Source organism: Osmerus eperlanus, chromosome 6 (assembly GCF_963692335.1).
Source record: "Osmerus eperlanus chromosome 6, fOsmEpe2.1, whole genome shotgun sequence".
Lineage (NCBI taxonomy): Eukaryota > Metazoa > Chordata > Actinopteri > Osmeriformes > Osmeridae > Osmerus > Osmerus eperlanus.
Window position 1 is genome coordinate 17,445,717 of NC_085023.1, and position 14,140 is coordinate 17,459,856.

Sequence of the window (14,140 nt, forward strand, 5' to 3'; positions counted from 1 at the left end):
TACCACATGGTGGCAGCATGTACCAAATTAATCAGTAAGCAGAAGCTTCTGAATGGGAGAAACATGACTGATGGTGTTTGAATCATGCTTTCTCAAGAGCTGTTGCAAATACGGGATGATATGTCAGTAATATACTTAAAAAATGTGTCAGTTTATGCATCAATAAGTAATAATAATAATTAATCCAAATAAAAAAAACATAAAATAATGATGTGGAGGTTTGTGATGTTAAAGGTCTAATCTTTAAGACACATTCTTTTATGCAATCTTTATTTTTTAATATTGAGGATTTTTTATTGGTTTATAATATTTGTAAATTTTATGTCACTATAATGCAGCTTGTAAAACACCAAAATAGAGAGATTTAATTCAGATATAAAAATAGACTAAAGGTTAAATGTAAGAAATGAATAAATACAAGCCATTATTTAATTTTGTCTTGTTCTGGAGCATCTTCACCACTCCATGAAGAGCGGTCATGGCGTCCTTTGATCGTGACACATCTCGTTTCAGCCGCTTCCTCCACACTCCAATGGAAATATTGTTTATATTCAAGTGATTTCATAGAGTTTTGTCCAGCGGTTGTCTCAGCAACATTCCCTAGCTGTTGCCATGGGGAGGTGATTGTTGAGTATCATGTCACACATAACATCACACCCTGGCGACATGCTGGGCAGAAGGACTGATCCCATGGTCGCTGTGACACTCACCGTGGCAACCAGGGGCTGGGAAATGGGCAGAGTCAGATCTTGTGTCTCCTGCCTGCTCCTCTCTGCTAGAGGTCAAAATGGTGACCTGACAGTTCTCTTCACATTGGCCTATCACTGAGTTATAGATAAACTAACATTACATTACAGTAAGACATGATAACAAGACATATGATTTGGCTTCTAATGTCCCCAATCCAGGATATATCCTAAATGTCAATCAATCTCCTTAGATGTTGTTTCCAAGACCCTCAAAGATCTTAGTCTTGTTCAGTGAAAGCTTAGGAGAGGCTTAGAAACGCTCCATTAGATACAGCTCTGCAGGGATGATCCTAGCATGAGCACATCTTTCATGCCCAGTGTGCCTACTGGTTCTTGCTACAGCCTGGAGGACCACAGGGCTTCACTGTAGGCCCCAGGCGGAGGCCCAGACAAAAGGGTAAGCACAGGACTTGAGTCTGCAGAGTAGAGGAACAGGGCTTGAGACCTGGGATTATATTGCCTGGGATTATATTGCTGTCTTTTGTGGAAGTTTGTGGCTGGGAGAGGGGGTGTGTGTATATGTATGTGTGTGTGTGTGTGGGAGGGGGGGTAAAGGGTGTGAGGAAGTAATAAGATACCAGGATGTGCGTATACCAGGGTTCTAGGACTGAAAGCGCGAGCCAGAGAGGAGGCGTGGAGGAGGAGGAGCGTAAGGAGGAGGGGGGACTGGAGTCCTCATCACTCTCTCCACACTTCTGCTGTCACTGTCTTTGTGAGAATGGCATTACTCACTCCCCAGGCTTCTGGCTCCCAGGTAACTGACCTGGGGGTGGTGGGGTAAGGGCTGGATCTGGTAATCACGGCTTTGGTGGGGGTGGAGGGGTGGGGGAGGAGGGGTGGGGGTGGAGGGGTGGGGGGGACATTGTTGGTGAAGCTTTTTATCCTTGCACAACAATAAGGATGCCATACTTTAATTGTGTGCTGGCAACATTTGGGAAAACAAAGGCTGAACAATACTGGCTTGTGAACAGACAGGGCTCTCTTCATCAGTATGATAGAAGGATTTCGCAAATATAAAATTGTACTTTGTGGTGGATAACATTGGTCACATACAGTTCTATCAAAGATTCATAAAGATATGATATTTCATGTCCTCGGGTAAGAAGAATGTCATGAGACAACAATGAGAAAAGTTACAGAAATACAGTCACAAACTTGAGAAGAAACATTTGTGGATGGATTTTGTGCATTCTCTTGTGCAGTCGGAGGCAAATAATCATTTCATATTGTTTACTTGTCCTGTGTTACTGCAGTGAAGACAATCCCTATAATAATAGGGTACTAGTTCCATCTCACTTGTCTGCAATGATGAGACAGTGTTTTAGTTCAGTCCAATACTCAGAGATTCAGTATGGATTTTAATGACTTTCTGTCTTTCTGTTTCTTTATACTCATTTACTTTCATTGGCTATTCAAATTGATATCAGAAAGCAGCTTCCCCCCTGGTGTCAAGGCATATAGAAAACACAACTGAGTAAACAAAGAAAAACATGTTAAACGCTTCCTTGGTGTCAAGCTGTGTTTTTTAAATGTTTGTTTTCCGAACATCACTCCCTTGTAATTAACTTTTGTCTTAATTCTCAATGAGGGAATGTAAGATATCTAGAGCATAGGGATTTGTGAGCATGATTATTGTTGCAAAGGTTAAAGTTTTCTAAAGAACCAACTCTCAACCTTGCCTTTGTAAAGAAATTGACAAAATGGGCCTGACACTGAAGCCTATCCAATCCAATCTGGCACAAGGCCTTAAACATCAGTGGTTCCCTGACTGTAGTTTAGCGGACATGTTGTGTCTATTATGATAGACTGAACTAACTCCAGGGGTCCCGGGTGTGTGTGTTGTGGTGAGTGCTTAGTAAATGATTTACCTCTGGTGCTGAGAAGATGAACCATTATCCCTTGATGTTCTGCTGAGACCTGTCCTCCAACGTTAACACCTCGTTAGGGGGGCGGGAAAATAATTTTGCCAGGAGGCCCCTGGGCTGCGGCTCCGGTCTTCGTGGAGAGTCACTGGTCTGTCTGGGTACGACCCCTGACCCCTACACTCCTCACTCCCTGCCTGTCAGCCACACCATCAGGACAGCAGTCGTCGAACAGAGACTGAGAGGGGGTGGGGGGGGCACAATACATTATATGGGTAGTTTGAACACTCTCACTAAAAACAGTTGATTGAGCTAAAACAAAGAGGAGCGTGCACACACGCACACGCACACACACACACAGACACACTAACACTTGCACACTTTCACCACATCCCCAGCAGCCAGAGGGAAAGCTTTGTGAGGGATCAAAAGCTGTGCAAACAGACACAGGCTTTAATTGTTGCTCTTTATTAGGGGGATAAAGGCAGGCTGGAAACAGTAATTGGCAGAGAGGAATGAAAGGATGAGGATGAGACAGAGGAGGATGACACCGTCAGAGGGCGTTGGTGGGAGGTTTCGATCAGGTTGATTTGTACAGTAGAAGAGGCACTTGTTCCAACTGGTTCACAGGCTGCTTGACATAATGACATGCCTCCATCCATCCAGGTTACACTCACATTGCCATACCTAAACATATGAGCCTCATCAATATTTTTCCTTTTCCTTTAAACAACAGTAATTTATTGAACCCCAATACATATAAAATAACAAACACATTGTTATACATTTTATTGTCAACCTTGGTAAAAAAAAGGTTTATGAGCTAATAGCTGACTATTTTCTCACCAAAGACTGTGTATCTAATTTCCTTTTGGCTGTATGAATTCAGTGATATGACAATTAATCTTTTTAACCATCTTATCACTTTGCAGCCATATGCTTCTCAGTACATGCTCCATATTTGTTTACCTAGCATGTGATACAGCCATACGTTACTAGACAGTTTGAACACACCTAACTGTGCTGAGAAGAAAGGATGCCCTCGTCTTATATCCTGACATAAATATATGAGTGTTTTTATTTCCTGTGTGAAAGGCGATGCTCAGTTAAGTGGGGTTTCTTTGGGCTGTGCCTAATGGTGTAGTATGAAGTGTTGAGATGAAGGGGAGGCCTACACCATGCCTAATCAGCCTTTCTAGCCTGGGTCAAGACATTCTGTCTGGCTCCCCTCTCAGGCCTGCCACGGAGGACTCCTCCATTCACACACACAATGTACCTGTCAGTCTGAACAACACTTCCTGCCTTCACTGGCTCCAGTGCTCGCAGGGAAACACAATATTTCACGGCACCGAACAATGGCCTGTCTGCCCGGACCAACCATATGGTTACTATGGGGCGCAATATTGACACACATCACTAATTATTCATAAAACAGGATCAGAACAGAGGAGGCGTCCGTAGGCCCGGTTCTCTATTCTGTGCCCGCAGTGGAACCCCATGGAACCCTGAGGTCTGCTGGAGTTCTTCTCATGTGGATGACACATCAAAGAATTAGTACCCTCTCTTTTTCCCCTCTCTCACAGGGTTTCACCTGTGATGATTCTCACCACTAAGAAAGAAGAAGAAATTCCCAGAGAATGTTTAAACAGTGTGTAGCCCATACGGTACATATAGTACATACTGTATGTAATACATACATACTGTATATATAGTTTGTGTGTTGTACTGCCTGTGTAGTTTTGCTGAGTAAACACAGGACATGTTGGAATATCTAGCAGTAGTCTGTGTAACATACACACAATTCTTTTTAATGACCAACACTCCAGAATATGATTAAAGATTAAATATGAAGCCACTGAAACACTGAATTGAGTTAAGTTATGCTAAATGCAGACACTCCCACTTCGAGTGTGTTGTGACTTGTTGCTGTGTAGCCTATTAGTGACTGGAGTGATCTTGACCATCAACTTGCCAGTAGACAGAGACCCTGCAGAAAATTCTGATTGGTTCTAACAAGCATGTTTAATGTTTAATGTCTGGTTCCCCATCGTGTAAGACGAGCAAAAAGCTTATCTCCAATTCAGGCCTGTTGTTGCCTCAGTCGGTACAGTGACTAATTGGCTGGTGTCTGCTCTACTGTGAAATTGTCCTCTGACTGTTTAATTGAGTCTTTGAGTCTGCTATGTTATTATCTATACTTGAGGCAAAACATTGTTCAAAAATCAAACACAATTTAGGCCATTTCATGATGTCCTGTATTTAAATTTGCATATTTCTCATGGGGCAGCCTTTTGTACATTTTCCACATCTTTTTGGTCTCCTGGCCCAGACTTAGACCAAACAGCCTCTACAGCAGTGTTCCAGTCTACCTGCTCCCTCTTCAGCTTCAGAACCAGCCCTCTTCCACAGCTTCTTCCCCAATCTCAGATCAAACCTTTGGCCACAATTTAGCCCGATAACTAAAAATACTGACCCTGATCAACCAGTCCACCAACTTAACCCCAACCCCAGCTCCAGCCCTAGTCCTAGCCTCAACCCCTTCAGCCAGCCTCACCCCCTGTGTTGTGGGAACCTCCTCTTGTCCATCAGGCCATGACAGGCTCATGTCGAGCCAGACTGCTTCTCTCCGCCCCACAGCCTGGGTGATTGACAGACCCTCACATTCTACCTCACTGATGGGGCAGGGCTCCTGGTCTGTCAATCGTTAAGGAAGCTTGACGAGTCCCTCCTGTAGGTGAAGCTCTATAGTCACCGGCCTCCCAGGCCTGATAGACCTGATTGAAGGTAGCAAACCTTATGATATGAATCCACAACCATCACTTAAAACATTTTTGTATATTTAACTGGCATCTCGAACTCTTGGCCACAGCTAATATAAAGTTAGCTTGTTGCCGCTGGTGTGGTTGCCACAACTCCAGATGCCATGCAGGCCCGGGAGCCCCCTGGTGGTCAGGTGCAGCACTGCGCCACATCTGGCTGGGCAGAGATGAGCCATATTGCATTCCATCTGCCAAGTGGACCCAGTGTGGCACAGCCGCGCCCAGGAGCTGCCCGGACTGCTCCGACCAGAGCCGTAAATGCTGTAATTCATGACTGTGAAACAGCAGGCTATTAACGCTGCTCTGAGGAATGGAGAGAGACGAAACCATTGGCAGCCGACGACCAGCTTCTGTCTTTCTGGTGGCGATACAAAACATTTGCCTGAGATACCAGCCTGGCATCCTGGTGGCACAGAAGAACCAGCAGCACCCCCCCCCCCCCCCCTCTCAAAAAATAAAAACTCTTCGTCCTGAGTCAAACAGTCTGGTGAGCCAAGGGGGTAGTATGAGAGTGAATGTCACCCCTGTCCCAATGTGACATGGGGGAAATAGCCTTGTTCAGCCCAGCCCTGCTCTCAGCCATATGCTGATGTTTTCATATTCTACAGAAATGAGTTGAGGGACTAATAAAGTTGGTTCAAGTCAGAATGACATCCCGATGCTGCAGGGATACAAGAGGCCCCTTCTGTCACACTGACGAGACTTTTAACTACGAGCCACAGTTTCCACTCGTCTCGGGACGAAAGTGAGCTGAAGATGTGGCGTTGCTCTAGCCGCCCTGCTTATCTATTTTTCATGTCTTTATCTGTACTAGTTGTTTTAATGAGGCCTCTAATGGCTCTGTAAATCCCAGGAAGCGACAGCATCGCCTCATCCTCAAGTTGTGCTGATGGGGACTTTTTAAGATGCTGCCGGAGATTTGATTACCTTGCAGTAATTAAACTGTAGTGTACTATAGGAGTATTTGTTTACCCTGAGTAACATATCTCCTCCTTACATTGCTCCTTACATAAGGATTTCATAGATGAGCTCCTGAAAGACGTTTGTTTGACCCTTGGATGTGTTTCCGTCTCTTGTTTTCTCTCTTTCAATTGAATTTGGCATTTTCTCTTTGTTGAAATGACTGTTTATCTCCACCAGCCAGTTCAACTCAGTCTGTTAAAGGATGGTCACCATATGACAGCCATGTCTACAGTGTATGTAAGCTACACCTGGCCAGGACGCAGCCTGGTTCCAGAGAGAGAGAGAGGGAGCGGAACACGTGTGTGTAGGAGTGAGAGGGGATGAGGACAAGGAAGGCAGTAGCACCCTTCTTGGTATATTTTATGACATTAAGCTGTGTCATTGCACCAACAGTTCCCCAGGTTCCCAATCAGGGGTGTTATGTAAGTCGTCAGGTTTCCTAAACGCAGCGCTCCGATATCGTTTGTAACAGATTATCTGTCGTAGCGCGGCGTGGTGCGGGCTGACAGATGCCCCGTGCAGCTGGTGGAGGAAGGCTTTACAGCCCAGTTGGAACGGGGGTCCTCACACCCTCTACAACGCTGGCCACCATTGCCCGTTTTAATGAGTCACGAATTGCCTGTTTATCTTCTGCTCCCTGCTGTTTCGGCATTTTCCTTTCCAGAACAATCCCAGAAACACATGCTGTTACACACAGCAGAGCAATGCGTGGACACGTTCATGGCCAAACTGTTACAAGGAACAAAGTTGTTGTGTTTTGGTGTCTTGGGTGTTAAATTAAGAGAGGAATGACATGTTTCAGTAATAAAGCAGGGTTTCAGATGGTCGCTGTGACCCCGCCAATGTGGTTGCCCTAAAAAAGCTGCACCCATTTGAAGCCCCAACAAACACAGAAATGACTCTATAATTGGAGTGCTTTGTTGTTCATGTGTTGGCTCGGCTAAAAGCAAGGCTCCTCGCTTCGTGGAATGGCGCTACATTATGACAACACATGGCTCCTGCTAAAGAGAGCAGAACTGGCAGAGTGATGAGAGATGAGCAGGTGGTGTTGACAATTTTTTGTTTTAACTCTTTAAAATGAGGATCTACGAAGTTGTGGCAACTTCAGATCATACCAGTTTGCAGACCAGTGTCAGTGTAGCTGTGTGCTGGACTCAGGGAAGGGTCGGTATGGTTATCAAAGTGAGAGAACTGTCTGGACACGTATCAAATATGGAGCAGACAGAAGGGGTCTTTGTAGATGCTCTGTGTTGATGTCCCAGAAGATATTCTCAAAGCTGTCCAATCTTTTGCCTTAATCATACCTTTAATATTTGAGGTTGGCAGAGGCAGCTTAATGGAGGAACAGGTGGCAGAAACAACTGCTTTCCAAGACTTTGAAAAGAATGTCCTGGACAGAGTACACTGGAATTTCTGTTTTAGCATCTCTCGGGCTTTGGATGTTCTATGGTGTTCATACAGCATCATCTAATGTCACTGATCTCAAGACCTACAGTACGGTATTCTAGAATGTCCCAGACTTCATGATGTGCTCCATGGTATTCTAGAATGTCTCCGATTTCAAGGCTTACAACATGGTGTTCCAGTATGACCCAGATCTTAAGCCCTTTCGTCAGATATCCCAACAAAGAATCTAAGGAATCTAGAAAGCCTCAGAGCTCAGGTTCCTCTCTGTTTTAGAACAACCCACATCACAGATCTTACTATACGGGCAGAAAAAAAGAGAAAGAGAAGTGGGAACTATCCTTGGAATCTTGGCCGAGGACAACCTCATCACAGCGCCGTGAAATCCTCATTCTGCCTCTGTCCCCTTTGTGGTGAGCACCGGGGTTAGGGCCGACATTCTTCTCATTGTACATATCACTGAGGCAGAGGCGGCCAAGTAGAAAAGATCCTTGTGGGGGAAACAATGGCAAAAGCCACCCCATAAATGTCTCCTGTTCAGCCTCGCACTATTGACTCCCTGCTTCCCCACCAAGATGGCCCTGTCTGACCAGTGAGCTTTCAAACAGCTTAATTAGCTGAAAGCCCAGCCTTGTCTGAGCATGTTAGAGCTGAAATAAAACAGAGAGGCAGAAAAGCGGCCTTCTCCGCCTCTCATTGTCCTTCCGCTGTCTGTGCTGACAGAAATGTGGGTTTCTGCTAAAGAGAACACAAATACAACAACATTCCTCCAGGTCAGAAAGGACTGCCTGACAACAGAGGGAATGCCCTGTCCCCTCAAATATCTCCGGTTGTGAACCGCAAAATTAAAATTTACTTTAAATGTCTTTCAAAATGAATTCAGGCCATTGAAGTAACAGTATTTTTGTGCGTCTTGGGCAGATCTCCAAACAACATCTGCAAAATTTGAATTAAACTTAATGAAAAACCGTAACTCTCAGTAATGAACAATGATGATATGTCGATGCAGATGTTTAGCTACATTGGCCCAAACTCATACGATTTAACATTCGATGACATGATGTATTTATATTTGTGCTGGTTGACATTCCAAGAGGGAGTCGGTCCCGTTAGGATCTGAAGAGGATGGCTGATGACTACATGCACTACAGTTGGGTTTGTCCACTGCACTGCCATTCCTTTGAACCTCGTTCCTCTGTCTCACCCATCTTTTCAGATCTGACCCCCGTTATTCTTTTATTCCTCTCTCAGATCAAAGACTCAGACCAGATTGATTCTCATGTGAACACAGTTGAGGCAGGGACCCCGGCCTCACGGCCTGCTTTGATGCCCCAGACGCCCGCTCACCGCTGCTTGGTCCTCCCTCGGGTGAAGATGAACCATGGAAATTACTAAACAAACTAACCATTCACAAGCCATGTCAAAGGTGAGCACCGGCCCCCTTTACTGTTGCCGTGACACCAAACCACTCCCCCATAAACCCCCAAAGGGCCATGTACCTGCCTTCGGTGATAAAAAGTGTATTTGAGTTTGTGTGTGTGTTTGAATATGTGTGTGTGTATGTGTGTGTGTGTGTGTGTGAGAGAGAGAGAAAGAGAGAGAGAGACACTGGCTGAAGTCTGTCACAGTGATCTATGGGATGATGCCCTCTATGGCAAAGACACAATAGGCATATCATGAGTGTAGGAGGGAGGGAAACCAGGAGACTGGATCAGACTGACAGCTCACCCATCCTATCAAGCCCCACAGTCCCTCAATGACACTGTCACAATAACAGTTAGAATTTAGTCATTTTACATTACCTGGTTATGCGTCATGTTAACTTCTCTAGTGGCCTGTATGATGATTGAATACCAAACAATTATTTAATCCTAATGAATTCATAAATTAACTTATTACATTTGTTGAAATATGCATGAGCTATATTTCACAGGTCAGTTTTAAACCTTTTGTTTAGCCAGGCCTTTGATGACCAGACGGTAAATCCAGGGAAAACAAGGACTGTTTGGATTCTCAAGTGTTTTTCAATTGGACGTTCAACCATGAAGTTCACATGTCGGACAAGCCATGCCCTACAACGGCACGTATTGTCAATTTCCTGACTTCTAAGAGATATAAAGCCATATAACTTATCTTTTTAACAACCTTAGTCTTTGAGAGCTGCTGGGCCTGAACCATATTTAACCCTTCAGTGCCAGACCACCCGCCAGTGTCTGGGCCTCTGTTGGCATGTGGCACTGGCGGCCCGGAGGAATATGATATAGAGCAGGCTCCTGGACGGGCCACTGAGGCAGGCTGGGGATTTATGCCCTACAGAACCCAAACATCTTTAGAATATGGGCTGTATGGTCACACACAAAAGCCCCATAGGCTACAATGCCACAGCAGCCTAAATTGCCTTGTATTTGATGAAGAGGGGTTTTACATGGAGGTCTCCTGCTGACTAAAACCACTGGTTCCCAGGTTAGCTGGTCTGGGGAGGCCTGGGGGGCTGTGGGCCTGGGGGGCTGGGGGGCTGGGCCTCAGGGGGGGGTTTATACTTGTTTATCAAGCTTGGGAAATGGACAGAGAATCTCTTGGGAAAGTAAACCGTGAATGAGAAGCTTATCATTTGTGTGCAAACTGAAAACAAGATTATTATCAATACCATTTTCAAATGTGTGTGATATGAACACAAGATTCAAGAGTCTCTCTGGCACCTTACTGGTTAATCAATGTCAAATACATGTTCTAGAAGGTAAGCTGGGCTTTTCTATTGTTTGTTTTTCATTATTACTACACTCCACAATTAGTTCTCTTTTCGAACATACATGTAAGACTGAAGAACATCATGAGCCATGAGCCTGGGTCCATGGTTGGAGGGAGACTGTTGTCCACTGCAACAAACCGGCCAGTTGTAGCAACTTTAGATTCAGGTTTTAAAGGTGTCGACGAAGGTTAAACAAGATGTCTTGCACTTTCCTTCTCTTACTCTACCTCTCAATCTCGGACTCCCTCCCCCGTTTTCATCCCACTGCGGCCCCCAAAGATGGCCTCTGACAGTTGACCCCAGATGACCAGTGGGCTGCAGGACAATCCTGCCGGATTAATAATTACTCTACTCTCAGGGAGCAGGACTGTGACCAGGCCACAGCCCAGAGAGCCAGGGTCAACCCCTGGCAGAGCTGATAGATGGGAGTCTTCCAGCCAGGCTTTAACCCTCGCCCCACTATGCCAGGCAGGTAGGCAGAGCTCCGAGTGACTGATGAGATCTCACGTTGTGCCCTTGACTGTGGGTGGGAAGGCGAACAAACAGATAGCAGACAAACAGAGGCCGTGCTCCTCTCCCCCGGACCATTAATAACACTTCAGGTCACAAAGGAGCGGAGGAGATCAGAGGCAGAGAGAGCCTCTGGGCTCCATGGGCTCACAGCAGAGGGCCAGGGAAGCCTACTGATGGGTATGATGGGGAATTCTCTGGCTGATAAAGGACCAGAACCTGGCCATTCAATACTCACTCTTTTGTCATCTGCTTATGTTTCTCTTAGAGCCTCTTCTAAATTCATATGGTCCTCTGCTATGCCTATTTGGGAGTCTGTTTGATCTAGTAAGTGGAGTCATCGATTGCACGTGGTCATTCGTTTTCCAGTAGTGTGCAGAAACACTTTAGTTACTTTCAAGTACTAGTAGCTATGTTCAGTACTCGTAGATGACAATTCACAAGCAATTCACACATACATGTGAATACGAGGTATGTTGATAGACTGGGAGTTTTACATAAATTACATTATTGAAGCGGAACGATACAGTGAAACGAAAAGTGTTTTCATTTGCTGGGTTTACATACCACACGGTTCCATGACTCAAATAATCACAGAAAAAATGTTCAAAAGTTGTTGTTCCCTGAAATTCAAGCTGTACATTTAAAAGTACGCAGCACGAAAGATAATTTTGTTGCCGTAAACATAAAAAAAATTCTGCTTTTGTCGATTGGGAGAAAACAAACGTTTAGGCAGGACAACAATTTCCGCTATATTCAACTGCCCACAAATGTTTGCACATTGCTAGAGCCAAGAAACAGTTACAGCACAAACTATCTCTGTTGACTACAGCTAGATTCCACTGAGTTTTAGGCCTGGTATCTAAACCTATGGGTTAACGCTGACCATATTAACACCACCTTAGTTTTGTCGTGTCCTGTGGACTTTTCAACTGTCATTGCTGACAATAACTAAAGTGTCAATACAGCCAAAGCGTTCTGCGACCAGGCCAGTCCCCTCAGTCATTAATCATGGACTGGACAGTCGTGGTGTGACACTTGCGGCCAGTTCTTGTGTGGAGAGCTCTGAGTGGACAGCTCTCCTGTCCTCCATACTGCTCGGCTCTGGGAAGGTCGTCCATATGGGCCAGTGTTTTTTTTTAATCAGAGACCAGGCAGGGTCGCAGCCCCCAGAGGTGACCAGAGGGGTTGACATAAATCTGTACAATAATGACTACTGTAGTGGGAGGGCTCTTGCAATAGAAAGGGTGGTTAAAATGATAGAAAGTCAGTCGGTGTTATAACATGTTAAGACAGTACAGCACAATAGAATAACAAAGATTATGTGATGGGCTCTTTTGTCACTGCTTTGAATGAGTGGTGGAGGAAGTTCTTGTTTTATGGGTGCAGATTTAGTGGGCTCCGTCAGGTCACACAATTACATGTGTGGGAATTCATGAGCGACAAAATCATTTAATCTGTGACGTGTTTCTTCAGCCTCAAATGTCGATCTTTCTCACAGCTCACTGCCAGGATGAAATAGAGTGATATCAACCCAGTGCATTAAAGTCAGCCCCTTTCTTCTGTGGAACGCTCATCCATCCTCTCTCTCGTTCACGCGTTCTGTCTCTGACAGTCGACAGATCATATTCCCTCTCCTCCTGTCCTCCTCTCCTCCACGACCCTCCCGTTCTCTCCGTGCCGACGCGTCCGACCGCAGGCACGACGGCAAATAAAGAAGATGAATGTGGGAGAATCTGAAAGCAAACAGCGTAGGTTGTCATCCCTCTGGCTGCCATCAGGCCAAATGAATGATGATGTCTTTAAGTAAGTGACAGATCACTGAGTGGCTTGGATAAGCCTGTTTCCTGGCTAAGCAGCCTCCCCTCCAGGGAGCCTGGTGCAGAGACTCAGTCCTCCCTGCCAGAGCTATTTTTCACCCAATTTATTTCCAAATGAAGTCTAACCTGGGGTACCTCCCGGCGGGGCCGGCTTTATGCAGTGATTAATGGCGGGTGTTTAGTGGAGGTACCTGGGGGAGAGACCCATCTGCAGGCTGATGTCAGGTAGGACAGGAGCGCCTGCAGCCCTGAGATGCTGAGTGGCAGGCTGCATCGCCCGCAGCAGATCGCAGACACACCCAGGTCTTAGCTAAGTACCTTCTGGGCAATGGCTTCTGCTGCGAACTGCATCACCTGTCACTGACAGACCAGGCTCTGCTCTGTGATAGGACGATCAGGGCTGGGCGTCCATTTGTTCCTCCGTGGTCGCCACTGCGTCGGTCCCCCCCCCCCCCCCCCCACCTCAGACTCTCACCTGAGATGTGAATAAACAAGATGCGCTCGTCCTTTTAGATCGATGAGACTCGGTGTTTCGCAGTGTGTCTTCTTCCCGGTTGAGCTGGAATCTCCTGAAGTCAATGACATGCTCTTGCTGTCGCAAGTCTGGCCAGAGTATTTACATGTCCATTATACGCATGAATGCCCTGTCTTTTCCACTCCATCACAGCACCCGTCCCGCCCCCCCTCTCGGCCCAGCGGTCCCGCCACCAACGGCCCAGATGCTGTGTTTGGGCCCTAATCAGATTAGACTGTGGACAGGTTTACGGCCAGTGGCTGTCAGATTGTGTCTGTGTGGAAAAGAGACTGATGCTGATGCTGTGGCAATGATGGTGATTAATGACCATGTTTGTCCAAGAAGGAGTTCCATCACTGATGGACACATCATATGTGGGCCTGTCCAGGCCCTAAACAAGCCTATAGCCAGCCTTCTCGACATATTGGGTATGCACCATGCCTATGCCTTTATTTTATTTTTGGCCTACTGTATACTGGTGACATGCACAATGGAAGTTTTTTCTGGGTCTCCTGGTTTGTCTGGCCTACATAAGGTACAACCTTCAGCTCCTAATGGGACCTCAAGGTGGAGTTTTCACGCTCAGACAGACAGACTGGTCCTTACTCACTGTCATGGCAACAGTGACCAGGCTGGGATGGACAGAGACAGGAGCCTATACTTGTATACGCATACTGACTGATCTTCACGATCACATATATTCTCTCGTAAGTTCTGAAGGAGCTGGGAATGTTTTGCGTACGGAAGGGT